Below are 14,471 nucleotides of genomic sequence, written 5' to 3'. Positions count from 1 at the left end.
AGATGCCTCTTGCAGCCATTGCCTGTTTGCTTTGCTGAAGAAGTTGTCTTATGCAACTTCACAGCCACATGAGGCCATTTCATGCAACGGTGGTGTTAGATAACCTAGGATGAAGCTGCAATGGTGTTAAGAGCAGAAAGCCATAGTTAGGCTGAATACTCAAGAAATGTTTAAAACTATTCAGTGACTTTGCTAGTGTGATACACTGTTAATATATGAGCGTTGTCAATGAAGGGCCTTGCCAAGATTGTGCCAGATTCACTGGGATTTCATTTGGGAAGCAAAAAGGGACTTGGGTAGGAGGAGAGTTACAAGAATTGCATTTGAATATTTTTATCGAAGAAACTTTCAATTCTGGGTGAGCTCTTCTGGATTGCACTACCTTTAAAACAGCATGTAGAATATGGAATTTCAGCATTTTTTGTTTGAGGTTTTCAGTTCAATTTTAGGACAAAGACAAAATTCAAATTATTTAATAAATTTGACTCTTTTCCTTCATACTGTTTTCTTACCTTAAAATCAGAAAGAGAAATCATTTTGCTAGACCTTTTATTTTTTGGTAACTGACTTAGTTTAAAGGTCTCTTTAGAACAGCATTTGCCAGGATTGATAAAGCTAAAATCAGCCATCAAAGCAAGTTCCAGTTATTCAAATTTGTAATCAATTTGCTGAAAGGATAGCCTTAAAATGTCAGTTCATGTAAAGAATTGAGAAAATTTGTAAAGTACTTTAAGAAATATGGGAACAGAACAAGTCACTCAGCCTTCCTGCAGACTGTAACATATTCAGTGATCACATATGAAGGAACTTCTGATAAACAGTGGCTTTAAAAAGCGCCAATAACATCAGACAAGTTCTCAAGACTATTGTATGAATAGATGGTATTTCTTTGTATATATTTCCTGTTTTCCTTTTGTCTTATTACGTATTGTTTCTCTCCTTGTGAAATCCAGTACTTCATTTAAGCTCATCAGTTCTTCTATTTAGTTATCTCATCCCAAAACCCTTGATTTTTAATCCCTCTTCTTTACATGGATGACAAATTAGTTGTACAACTCTTTTCTTCTTTAAGCCCTGCTAATCTGTCACCCCCCATCCCTGTCTGGTGATAAGCGTCCTGCATTGTATGGAAACACTCTCCAGCACAGAGGTTCCACATAGCCAAAGTGAAGTCCTGCTTTCCATGCAACAAAGGGCAAAACTTCCAGAATGCCACAAGTGATGGTAGGACTTTCTCCCTCTGATAAGAGTGGAAAAATCAGGTTGGTTCTCCTGTCCTGGAGGAGAGGACAGAGAGGAGAGCTGACAGAGGACGAGAGCTGGGAGAAACCACGCGGCAGCAGGTTCTCCTTTTGGGCAGGAAGGTGGGCAGTGGGTGGATGCCCTTCAGAGCAGTGTTATCAGCATAGCTGCAAGAGGACAGGCATTCTTTTTTCACAGCCAGTCCAGTGCAAAGCTCCTTAACACATTTTCCACCTGTGTCCTTCCCAGGCTAAGTCCCACCTTTTTGGAGACCACCCACAGCTTGGACATTTCCATCTCTTTGTGTGTCTACATCTCTATAAACCACCTGTTCGGGTCCATGTTTAAGTTCTGCTGCTATCAGGCATGACTTCTGGGGGATGTGAGCCTGTTTGGTTAAACCAAGCCAGGCTTGTCTCAGCTTTTGTCATGTTTGACTAACTACCAGATTTGCTAATGAGGAAGAGGAGCCTTTAGGAAGCTTTATGAAAGAAATACAACAGATGGATGGGTCTTCATCACTGCTTTGTTTCTCACACTCCAACCACATGACCGTCCTTGAATGTGTGTGGGTGCCATGTGTATCCAGCTGTGTGTTTTAAGGGATTAATCTGACATAAAGCAGAAACAGCAAACTCTGTTGGACACTGCTTCACTGCACTAGTCCCCAGACAGAAAAGCCCGTAAACTGGGCGGCTCTGGCTGTGCCTTCCTCAAGGGTAAAGCAGACCCAAAAAGAATCCAGAAATGGCATTAAGGTGCAGACTGCTGCTGGTCCTTGGGAGACTCATTTCACCTGCCACTGGATGCAGGATTGGTGTTGCAGAGAGAAGAGCAAAATATTTTCTTCTTTGGCTGGATCCATGTGGTCATTTTGCATATCCTTAAGCACTGTTTGCAATAATCACCATTCCTGAGCACCTCAGGTATGGGCACCAAGAGGAAAAACCCATCTGCCCAATTACCGTCCCTCACCATGGGAGTTGGAGGGATCTCCATGCGACAGCCTGTGGTCTTGATACAAGTCCCAGGGGAAATTAGTGGCAAAGGCACTTACAGCCCAGCCTGGTGAGGGTGGGGGTCTCTCCAGGCAGCTTCTGGGACAGGGTTTGTGCTGTGAGAGTGCCCCGCCAGGAGCCAAAGGAAGGGGCAGTGTATGCTGATGGAAGGGTGAGCTCTCATCTCCCATCACAACCGAGGCAAACCTGATGGCCATGTGGGGTGCCTAGGCCCCCTTGTTGCTCTTTCTCCCGCCCACGTGCTCTCTCTCCCTCTTCCCCTCCACAGCCTGAAAAATTACAGTCTGCCACATGAAGCAATTACAGGGGGGTTAGCCAGCTCGATCAAGAGATGCTTTTTTCTCTTCTCCCTTCAACATCCCTGAGTGCCACAAAGGAGTTTAATAACCCATAATGACACCTCAGGCCTCCACATCATTGCAGCCTCCCTAGGACTGGGGCAGTGACAGGAGGAAAAAAAAAGGTAATTAAAATCCTCATCTCCCTCTTAAATTTGCAGCCACCTATTATCTAGAAAACACTGACTTTCATGCTCACACTCTCTCACAACTGACGAGCCCAGGCGAATGGGGGCTGCAAGCAGCAGAGATGCGCTAGCTCTTCAGTAAGGGCAGTGATATGTTTTATGCCGCCCTGGGAGAAAAGCTCTGCCAGATCAGATGGTCATGGCCCTCCATTCCCCGCACTGCAGAGGCGACCACTGGGACACGAAGAACTGCAGTACAGGGGTTGTTCTTCCAGCCAGTGGGTAAATCCTAAGGCAAAATCAAAAAAGCCAGCTATGTTAAAAAAAAAAAAGGCAGAAGATACACTTTCCTAGAGAAGATGCAGTAGGGCTGTGCAACCTCCTCCAGTGCTGTTTTGCCTCGGTATGTGCCAGTACATTTTCACTGTGTAGTGTACAGGAGGGATCTGTTCCACAGACGCAAACCGATGACTTAAGGACCCAGGCCAATACCCTCAGCAACTAAATGCAGACCTCTGTGTCCAAGATTTCACATTTCAGAAGGCCAGATTAGTCCTTAACTAAATCTGAGAATATTCCTATTACCCACAAAAAATGCCCTCCCACCCCTGGTTTTGAAGCATGGGGCCAGCTGGTCTCACAACTTTGTGTTCATCTCCACATTCAGATACAAAATTTTGTACTCATGCTGCTCAAATTTTGCCTCAAAACCCATTGAATCTCCTCTCATTGGTCAACAATGAAAATGCAGTTCTGGGAGGTTTTTACAGCAGTCAACTTTTCAGAGGAAAATAACCTGGTTTTCAGCAAAATAGTGAATGGTTTGGGGAAAGGGTTTTCAAAGGGAAGGGAGGCTGCTTGGATGGAGGAAAAAACTCAGCACCTCCCCAGGAACTGAGAATTTAGCCTTGAGTTTTCAGAAGCAAAAGCAGCAACAATCCCTCTCTCTTTCAGGAAATGGACTCGGAACAGGCCAGTGAAAATTCAGAAATATTGTATTGATGATTCACCCACCGCTGCAGAATCCAAAACAACCATCTTGTCTCGGATCAATGGGGAAGCACTTAGGAGCAATTTTCTCTTTGGAAATGTGGGCAGCAAGCAGACAGTCAGGAGCAGGTGACAGAATAAAATGCACAGTCTCTTGGAGCATGCCGTCTTGTCGGGTTGTAAAATTAATTACTGACGCCTCTGGCCCACTGTGTTTCAACTCGTAGAAAACTTCTTTAACAAGGTCATCAGGGAATGTCACCTTTGTGCAGAAGGGTAGCCTATGTGTATTGCAACAGGTCTCTCCTCCTGCACTACCAGTCCTTGTGATTTCAATTTATTTCTGTGATACCCAATATTTTACTCCCAGCTCCTGGAGTCAGCTTTCTTTAAAAAAAAAATAAATAATAATTAAATGCAGCCCTTTTGAGGAGAAAAGATTGAAGATGAGTCTAGGAGCTCCCAAAGAGGTGGAAAAACCCTCCAGAAACAGTAATTATCATATGGAGATCTGGCACAGAATTTTTGAACACTGAGTTTGACAGTGAATTTACTTTTCTTGGAAAAAAAAAAAGACTGTGCAGGTAAACAACTAACTGAAAACCTCAGAAACATTATGGCAAGAAAAATCAAATGTCCAGCACTAATCCTATTGCCAACAACCAGTGCAGAAAAGACAGGGCTGCTCACCGCCTGGCTGTGGGCAAGTCGTTTAACTTACTGCCTTTGTTTCCTGCCTTCTGCCTCGAGGCTGGTAATTGCTGTAACCTTCAGCTACAAAGAACCAGTTAATAGTGGGCAATAGATGCAGAAATCGATGGAAATATTTAACTCTCTCCTCCTTTCAGTCTGACTGCCCATCAGGCCTTTGCATTGCTGAATAGATGTGGAAAAGGAATTCATGCTACTGCTCATTTTTCTCCAGACCCTTAGTCCCAGCACTAAGAGGTTTGCAGTGACCTGGATCCTCCAACTCTTTCTCTAGATGAACAGAGAAACTTGAGGGCTTGTCCTCATTTTATTGCCAAGTTCATTAAGTCCCAGTCCTACTGTATTAAGTCATTCTTGTAAGTGGGATTTGGGGCGCTTAATCTCTTCACTGCTAGTGACCATGGTGTCTGGCTTGATGTGCTTCACCCTCTTGCTCATCCACCCATGCCCATGGAGTCAGATGTAATTTATCTAACTCATGGTGCCATCAGAACAGAGAAAGACAAGCTGTGGTGAGGGACCCAAATCAAGTTCCCGCCGCCCTTTCAGAAGGACTGGAAACACTGCACTGTGTGATGGTGTGGTCTTAGCACAGCCAAAGCTGATGGTGTGGGACCAGAAGGGACTTTGACCCATTGCCACCGGTCTCCTGTGACTGTTAGGACCTGCACTGCAAGGCTGCACAGTGTGGCTGGGACAACTCTGGACACCACATCTCTTCATGAGCCATTTCCCTGAGTCTTGTTTTCTCCTCAGTTTCCCAGTCACCCACCCCTCACTGCTCTAGCTGTGGAAGCAAATGATGCTAAAAGAAGCCAAGGATTTTCCATCAGTGATTTGTCAGTGTTTGTCCAACACTCTCCTTTTTCATGAACATGTCACTTCTTTGACATAGATATATGTCCTTTCCCCTCCTCTTACCCCCTTACTCATCTTCCATACCAGCAGCTCCAGGTCAGCAAGGTGGACCAGCAAAATGCAGCTCAGTGCTACTTCTGCGTGAACAGAAAATCGCCGACTTCTTATCCACTCTGTTCCCTCTCTCCTCGGGCGCTGGAAGATAAAAACCATCCGCCTGTCAAACAAAAGGTCTGATGTGATTTTAGCATTAGGAGTCACACAAAGGGTCTCAGACCTATGAAAATGTCACCATACTGACTTCATACAAATGTTTATTCATTGTTCTGTTTATAGGTGGAGAGGCGTTTTGCATTTAGCATCAAATTGATGAGATCTATTATAGAGACACAACCAGTTCTGAATTTGAAATTGTCACCAGCATTTCGTACTGAAGTCAGTGGTGTCCTACAGATTGACATCTGCTCAGGATCTCATCTGTTATTCCTAACAGGTAGTTGTCAAGTCAATACATGGCAAAGAGCATGAGGAAATATTTTCCTCCTTTTTAGAGGATGAATGTGAATGTATCACCCATGGCAAGGTTCATTCCACCCAGCAGGCTTAAGAGGATGACTCATCAAAGCCCTGTGTTTCTCTTCTGGATCTTCAAGGTGTATCAACAATGGTTTATTGATCCACAGTCATGGAAAGTAAAGAAAGAAAAGAGTGTGAGATCTATACTGGTACAATATGCCTGACTTCAGTAATGCTGCCATTAAGCTACTGGGATGAAGCAATGGAAAAGCAGGGTCTATGAGATTACATTTCCTGTTCTCCAGTGATAGGACTGTCCTCTACACATACAGATCTTTTAATCTAGTGGAGAAGAGAACAAAAAGATCAGTAGCTGAAAGTTAGGCAAAGAAGAATAGTTCAAGTCAGCAATAGGACATGCATTTTTAATAGTGATGGTGAGCAAGCCCAATGGGCATTGGGAAAGCCATGTTCCCCTTTGCTTGAAGTGTCCTAACCAGAATGGGCACCTCACTTGAAGATTGTGTCCATCACACACAGAGACAGGACAGGGTAGTGCTAATGGGGATGGCACAGCCCACGTGCTGTGCAGGAGGAGATATGGCTGTGATGACCCATCGCCACAAAGCACAAAGCTAGAGCAAGGGTACGTACTGTCCCCAGCCAGGAAGGCAAGGTAGAGCCCTACCAACTCCCACCAGCACAGCATGGCTGAGGTCCTTCTACCTTACACCTGGCCAAGACTGGTCTTGGAAACCTCACATTTTTAGTGAGAAAAGACAGGTAAGAAAACACCATCCCTGCAGAGGAAGTCTTTAGCCTTCCCACATGTACCAGCTGGGAAAATGCATGTCTCTGCATCACTTAATGTGGTGGAAATTATGTGTTTCGAAGGCTCATCCTTCCCCTGTTGGTGCAGGTAGTGCCTGCCTCAGGAGAGTTAATAGTACTTTCACTTATTTAATTTATATCAGGGACGTGCTAGATGGCAACAAGATGTGCTGGTACCGGAGGACAAGCACCACACAGAAGAAGAGGCTGAAAACTCCCCAGATCTTCAGTGTTCTGTCTGCCCTCTCCTTCCCACCCCCAAAACATCACCAGAAGCAAATAAATGCCTTTCTGGGGGGAGCCAGTATGTGATTTTCTCCAGCAATGTCCTCTTTCTCATATTGCTTCCCTGCCTCTCCCGTGGGTTTGCCTTCCTCCCAGCCTATGTCTGACCTGCACAGCGGCAGGAGCCTGGCCATAGCCTGAAGGGATTTGCCTTGTGCCTTTAGTGGGATGGCGTTCAGTCTCCCTTATCTGTCCCCGGTAGGGCCATGTGTTTTGTCTCTGCTCCCCTGCCCTGCAGATGCGTGGCTGAGGGCAACCAGAGACAAGGGGTCCTTGTAAGTGCCTTATGATAATTGCAGAGCAGCAACTGCTCTGAAAATCTAAATTCCTCCCTGACATTTCCAGTCTAAAGCTCCCACTGACTCAGCTGCTGCTTGTGATATTTAAACAAGGATTATCTCCTTTTTTATTCTTTTCTTTTTGATAATGGGATGGCAGAAGGTTAGTTTAACACTTTCCTACAGTTTGTTCGGCTGTTACAGATACAGCGCTCTTGGGGACTGTAACAAAATCTCTGTTTCCCAAGTCACTCTTGCATGGCTGGGATGAACAAAGGCTCCCATGATAAAAATACAAGGATCTTTCCCTGGATTGTTGTATTTTCCAAATTTTTCTTCAGCATGAGTTTTAGCATACTGGGAAATTTACTACTTTGGGTGTAAGAGGACTTATCCCACTGGCTTGAGCACAACTGCACCTGACTTATTCCTCCAGGTCCTCAGGTATTCCATCTTACAGTAGTTTTCTGTATACTAAAATAGATTTCATTTTGTAGGGACGCTGAGTAACATCTCCACAAAGGAACCTTAAAGAAAGCTCAGGGCACTTTTTGATCCCCAAGAGACAAAAGTGGGGCAGCACTGGGGGAGAATATGTACTAATCAAAGCTCTCCATCAGTTCAGAAACTCCCTGACAGGGCGAGGGACAGCACAGCAAGTAAGTAATACCCCATCAGACCCCCCATTTCAGTGCTTCGAAAGAGCACCCCAAATGCAGAAAGTCAGTCCCCCTTGTGACAACACAAAAGAGACATCCAGCCCCAAGTGTTGGGTCACCCGGAGCGAGCCCTCCATGCCCCGAAGGGTGCCCTGGGGCACACAGGCTCCAGGAGGCTGCCATGGGTCTTACTCCTGGGGGGCTGTGGGATGCTGCAGCCTCCTCACTAGTGCTCAGAAATGGAAGTGGGATCAATGTGCCTGATAACCTGTCATTATGGCATGGGCTGAGCCAGATCAGCTCTTCCAGTGTCCTGCCATTAGCGAGCCGCTTATTCCTGAAATTGGCCAAGAAATTGCTAAGGATAGGGCAAGGGGGAGCCGAGGCGGGGAGCTGAGGAGGACAAGGCTGGGATGCAATCCCAGCACAGCGTGCAGGGCCAGCTTCTCACCCTGGTGCCAGGGTTTTGCAAATGACTGAGCAAAATCTGAGCATTTCTCTCTGCTTTGCAAGGAGATGGAGGGGTTAGGAGGTGGTAAGGGGCCTTTCCCACACCCCGTGGTGGAGGTTAGTGTGGGGTGGACTGGACAAATTTAAGCAGTGCAGACATGTTTGAAAGCAAGGAGAAGGTGGGCACACGGCAGTGGGCTGGACCCAGTGGAGGTTTGGGATGGGAGTGGGGGTCTGCCTGTGCACACGCGTGTCTGTAGCACTGACACTGGCAGCGGGGGGCGGCGGGGGCCCCCATGTCTCACCACGGCCCCTATCACACTGCCGCAGTCGGGCAAAGCAAACACATCCCTAAATGGAGATGCTCCCGCTGCCCTGCCGATAAGAAGCGCAGGGTGAGTGCAGAGACAGCTGCCTGTTGTTCCCCATGCCCCGTGACGCAGGGCTGCTTTTCAGCCCTGGCAGTGTCTGGCGATGGTCTCTGTTAAGCCCCTGTTTGATCAGAGCCAGTGCTGTTTGGACTGCATCCCTGCTGGGGGAGGCCAACACCTTTGGGCACCTTAAATCAGCAACCAGTGCAGAGCTGGTGTGGCCCTGCTGTCTGCTGTGGGTCACCATCCCACCCTCGTCATCCCCCCTCTCAGTGCCAGACCTTTCTTGCATGGCAGCCTGTGGTCTCAGGGACATCATCCAGGGTAGGGGCAATATAAGTCACGCCAGACCTCAGATGGGCAGAAAACCAGGTCTCCATCTCCATCTTGTGGTCACCCCCAACTTGGGGAACCTGTTTCCACTCCTGGGGTGTCCCCACGGCAATTGGAGCTGCCAGGAGGTGGAGACACAAGGCTGAAATCCAACACTGCTCGCTGTTATGCTCCTCAAGAATAAAGCTCCAGAGAAGCATGATCTTCTCTTCCAGCACAACTCGGGGAGCCGCCAGTGGGGTATGGCTGTGCACCAACTGTGTGCCAGACCTCCTCTCCTGGCACTATCCTCTCTCCTAGAGAGCAGCGGGCAGCCACCAAAGCATGGCCAAAGCAGTGCAGCTTAGGCACAGATTGATAACAGTGGCTTGAGTGGAAAGGTGAGACCAGTTATTCATAGAGCATGTTTCCTAGCTTCTTCTTTTCCCAAATTAACATATCCCCCTGGTCCAGATCTATTTGAAAAGCCTTCTGTGCAAGCAGCTCTTACAGCATGTTTGGGATTGGTTGGGTGAGAATGTGTTTTGAAGTCCTCTATCAGGTAAGTCCATGACCCAAGATGGAAAACACTTTGTGTGTAGTTCTACGGACCCAAGAAGGACCAGGGGGACTCCTCATGCCCAGGAAGACCTTAAAAGCTAGATTCAAACTAAGCTGAGCCTCAATTCCCCAGGTGGCCTGTGACACACTGGGTGGCCAGATCATCATGGTGCCCTTCAGAGGGACCTTGGCAGGCTGGAGGAGTGGTCAGATGGGAGCCTCAGCAAACGACAATGTAAAGTTCTGCCCCTGAACGGGAATAATCCCACACACCAGCACATACTGGGGGCCAACTGGCTGAAAGCAGCTTTGCATGGAAGCTGGACCCAGGCCCATGCAGCTGCTCTACCTGTGCAGGGGGCTGGACCAGACGATCTCGAGATCCCTTCGAACCTCAACCACTCTGCCATTCTGGGATCATCGATGGAGAGAATAGAATAGAAAAGAAAAAAATAAATAAAATAGTAGATCTTGAAAAAGATCCTCTTGAAAAGCCCACCTGAAATATCTCCAAAATAAAAAAAAACAAAACCCAAACTAAAAAAAAAGAAAGAAAAGACTCCCTTCTCCAGCTGTTAACTGGTCAATGCACTTTTCAGTTTGCTAGGAAAATTTTTATATAAGGACCACTTTGTGGTCTTGTCAATAATATGACAGCTTGCCGCCTTCTTCTAATCTCCATGACACATCGGAGCTGCAACCAGATTGACCACAGGTCTCCTTGCTCTGTGCCTTCGGGTCCCTGATGCCTGTGGGGCAGCCATGAGCCATGGGGATGGAGCAAAGGCAGAGCCAAGCGAGCATGGGAACGGGCGACCAGCTGCTGCTTGTGACCTGCCTGGTGGTCTGTCATCTCCACTGATGGTGGCATGGAGTGACTCAGTGCTTCAGGCTGCGCCCCACGCTGAGTCACGGCCCAGGAGCCTCCCCCCCCGCCCCCTTCTCCAGTCATTGCTGGCACAGGTGGACCAGGAGAAACGGTGGCTCACGTGGCTGATGCTATCTCTGGAGAAGGCTCCCCCTCTCCTTCCAAACTGTGTCCAGAAGATGGCTGATATTTGTCTGTCTCTGCAAGGTGCTTTGGAGGTCCTAGAACAGGAAGATGCTGCATTTCTGTTCAATAGTAGCACGAAAAGTCACAGGCATGTCCTTTCTAAGGCTCTTCTGTAATTACACCATGTGCTGCTCCCTTCCCCATCTCTCATAACGGTTGCCCCAACAGGCCTCCAACACGCAAGCAAAACAAGTTGTGCTTCTCACCGGTGCCTCACCAGCTCTAATACTCTCTCCTTTATTCTCCCGTCTGGCTGTAGGTGGTAGGATTGACCACAGGTAGGTCAGTCTCTGGGCTTTTATTCTTGCTAGCAAGACCTGCAAAGCAGATCCCTTTCTCCCAGAGTCCACAGCTGTGCAGGACACTAGAATTGTTTTATTTCTGCCCCCATGCCCATGTGCATGGCTGAAAGAGACTCCATTCTTATGTTTTCTTGAGAAGTGGTGGTCTGGAGATGTCCACAAGATGGTCCTGAACCTGAAATCTCCTTCTGAGGGCCAACTCACCTTAAAATAGGAGCTAAAGCTGGTCTAGAAACCTACTGTGCCTATTTTGTATGCAAAGCAGATACAAAGTGCCATAGCTGTCTCCACCCTGCCTTTTGGTCAGTGATATCAAAACTCTGTTAGGTCTGAAAGAACTGTAATCAAAGATGCATCTGGGAAGAAGAAAAATCCAAACCATCCTCTCAGCTCCCTTCTTTACCGTGACTCACCGTCCACAAAAAGAATTGTTCATAAATGTGCCTGATGTTGCAAGTGTCTCCTTACCCTTCCTCCGAAGCCTTCCCCCTGCCCCAGCCCGGGTTGCTGGTGGTCAGCCAGGGGTTGAACCGGAGCTGCTTCCGTGGGTCCTCATGCCAGGCAAGCTCTGCCTGGTGGGGACACACGTCAAAGGAGGATTGCAAAACCTCAGCAGCTCTCAGGTCTGCTCCTCTCTTCTTCTCCACTGGCAGCTGCTTCTACCAGGAGATGTCCAGAAGGAAGTGGTTTCCTGAAGCAAGAAGGCCTTGGAACAGCCCTCCTCCTTTCAGTAAACACTCATCTGATTAATGGTTGGAGATGGGCAGGAGAGCGCCTGAAATCTCATTCCCCTACCGAATTTCCAGGAAGCCGAGCATGCTGACTCCAGCTGGACGCACAGCCCCAGCCCACAGAAGCCTCCTGTTCCCCGTTTGCTCATGACAGCGTGTTCGCTTGCCCTCTTTCTCCATTGTTTTTACCCTTTCGTTCGGATCCTGCTTCGCTTCAGGGTGACTGTCGATAATCTGTGCAGATGGGCATCTGCCTCTCCCTCCCCATCAGCCCCGGCTGCAGATATGTCATGGCAGCAGACAGGGAATGGCTCCAAAGCCAAGCGTGCCCCGTGGTAGGGCAGGGCTTGCAGCCTCTCTGCTCCCTTTCTCCATGGTCAAAACCCAGGCCACCCAAAAAGGCTTCAGTTCAGACACCTGCATTGAAGTAACTGATCTGGGCCTGATTTTCGGAAAAGCTGGACACTTAGGTAACTTTGGAAAAATTATCTGTCTGCTGTGAAAAATGGGGTTACAGGGTTCACCTGAAATTCTTTCTAAAAAGTCTTAAACCCCCTGTTCCTCTTAACGTATTTTTTAAAACCTGCTTTTTCCTTTCTTCCCCGTTGTCCCTATTTTCCTGATAACTGGAGGCATGGGGCAGTTTCCCTTCACAGCATTTCTTTTCAGCATTAAATAGTGACCTCCTGAAGTGGCTCAGGGATGTGCTGGCATTTTGCAGCCTTTTATTAGGCAGTGGTCCGCTTAGAGATGCTGAAGAGAACTTAACCGCTGCGGTTGTCAGGAGGCAGGGAGAGGCAAGGGAAGGGTAATTGAGGGTTTAGACAGCACTTCACTCTGCGAGACACCTACCATCAAAATCAGGCGGGTCTATCGATTGGCCTCTCAAGTGGTCTGCCTCTCCTATTAGCCCTTTCCTGGGCAATGCACAGGGTATTAAATACGTATAGATTTTTGGTGGCACTTTGCAGTGACACCGGAGGCAGCTGGAATTGGGACGCTCAGGAAAATAGGAAGACGTGATTTCTTTATGGGAAAAAGACAGGGTTGCTGCCTCGGTGCAAGGGCAGGCCTTCATGGCACCATCACTTTGTGGGGGGCAATTCATCCGAGCTGGTCGGGGACAGTCCCATGGCAAATCCTTTCAAATAATGCAGTCTTAATTTAAGATACCCCAAATGACAGGCTGAAAGCTTTTCTGTTTAGGGAGATGAGGAGTTAAAATGCAAAGAAGAGTTAGCTGTGCAGCAGAAAAAACATGGAGAACTAGTCCAAAGCAAAGCACACTTAGTAAAAAAGAGGACAGCATCCTCTCTGGCCAACACTGTTTGATATCTTAACCAGTAATCTGAAAGAAAATGATGGTGGCTGGTTAACCTTTGCAGACAGGGAATGAACTGGTGGTGCAGTGAATACTGAGAGATCTGTAGTTTTCTGTGTAGTGTGTTTTAAGATGGAAAACAGATTAAATAGATGACCCTAGCAAGATAGGGATGATCTCTGCATGTCTGGGACTAGCAGGAGGGAGTTGGCCTTGATGAACAAGCAACTTCTAGCAGGGTGCACCATGAGGGGCTGCACAGTGCAGAGGAAGGAGCAGGGGTTGGAAGGTGCCATCCCAGCAGCAAGGAGACCTTTGCTAAAATCCTTCTGCTCCTATGGGCTGCTTCCCTCGGTGGGTATCCCCAGCCTGTTGTGAGGCCGAGGCTGCTGTGCGAGCAATCCGTGCTTTGCTCCAGGGCTCCATCGCCAGCACCTGGACCTCACACGCTTTGCCCAGGTGGAGCTGGACAAAGGCAAGGGAGCATTTGTGACAGACAGGGCACGGGCAGAAGGGACATGTTGGGGCACAAAGAGGAGATGTCATCACCTTGTGGCCTCCACACGGCATCGGGTGTTGGGATGTCTGCTGTGGTTTAACTCCAGCCAGCAGCTAAGCACCATGCAGCTGGTCGCTCACTCCCCCCACCCACTGGGATGGGGACAGAGTAAAAAAAACGTAAAACTTGTGGGTTGAGAGAAAGACAGTTTAATAGGATAGAAAGAAAGAAAATAATAATAATGTTAGTAGTAATAATAATAAAAGAATTGGAATATACAAAACAAGTGATGCACAATGCAATTGCTCACCACTTGCTGACCGATGCCCAGACAGTTCCCAAGCAGCAGCCCCTGGCCAGCTTTCCCCCCAGTGTATATACTGGGCATGATGTCCTATGGTATGGAATACCCCTTTGGCCAGTTTGGGTCAGCTGTCCTGGCTGTGTCCCCTCCCAAGTTTTTGTGCCCCTCCAGCCTTCTCGCTGGCTGGGCACGAGAAGCTGAAAAATCCTTCCTTGGCTTAGTGTAAACACTACTTCGCAACATCCAAAAACTTCAGTGCATTACCAACGTTATTCTCACACTAAATCCAAAACATAACAGTACACCAGCTACTAGAAAGAAAATTAACTCTGTCCCAGCCGAAACGAGGACAAAGGCTGAGTCCCATCCCTCAGGGCTGGTGAGCTGTGTCCTGGTGCCTCAGCATCCCCATGGCAGAGCGGGTCCTGCTGTTCTGCTGCCACAAAGGCCGGTTCACCCTGGGGAAGGCGAACGGGGAGGGCGGGGGGGACCGGAGTTAGGGGACCTGCGGTCCCGGAGGCTTTCCGTGCTCGTGGGGGTCTCGCCCGGCGGGGTGACCCCGGGGCCGGGCGGAGCGGGATCGGGATCGGGAACGGGAACGGGATCGGGATCGGGATCGGGATCGGGAACGGGAGCGGGAGCGGGAACGGGAGCGGGATCGGGAACGGGAGCGGGATCGGGAACGGGAACGGGAACGGGAGCGGGAGCGGG

This window comes from Haliaeetus leucocephalus, unplaced genomic scaffold (genome assembly GCF_000737465.1).
Source record: "Haliaeetus leucocephalus isolate CR32 unplaced genomic scaffold, Haliaeetus_leucocephalus-4.0 Scaffold173, whole genome shotgun sequence".
NCBI classification, from domain to species: domain Eukaryota; kingdom Metazoa; phylum Chordata; class Aves; order Accipitriformes; family Accipitridae; genus Haliaeetus; species Haliaeetus leucocephalus.
The sequence above is the reverse complement of the archived record's forward strand: the minus strand, read 5'-3'. Positions refer to the sequence as shown.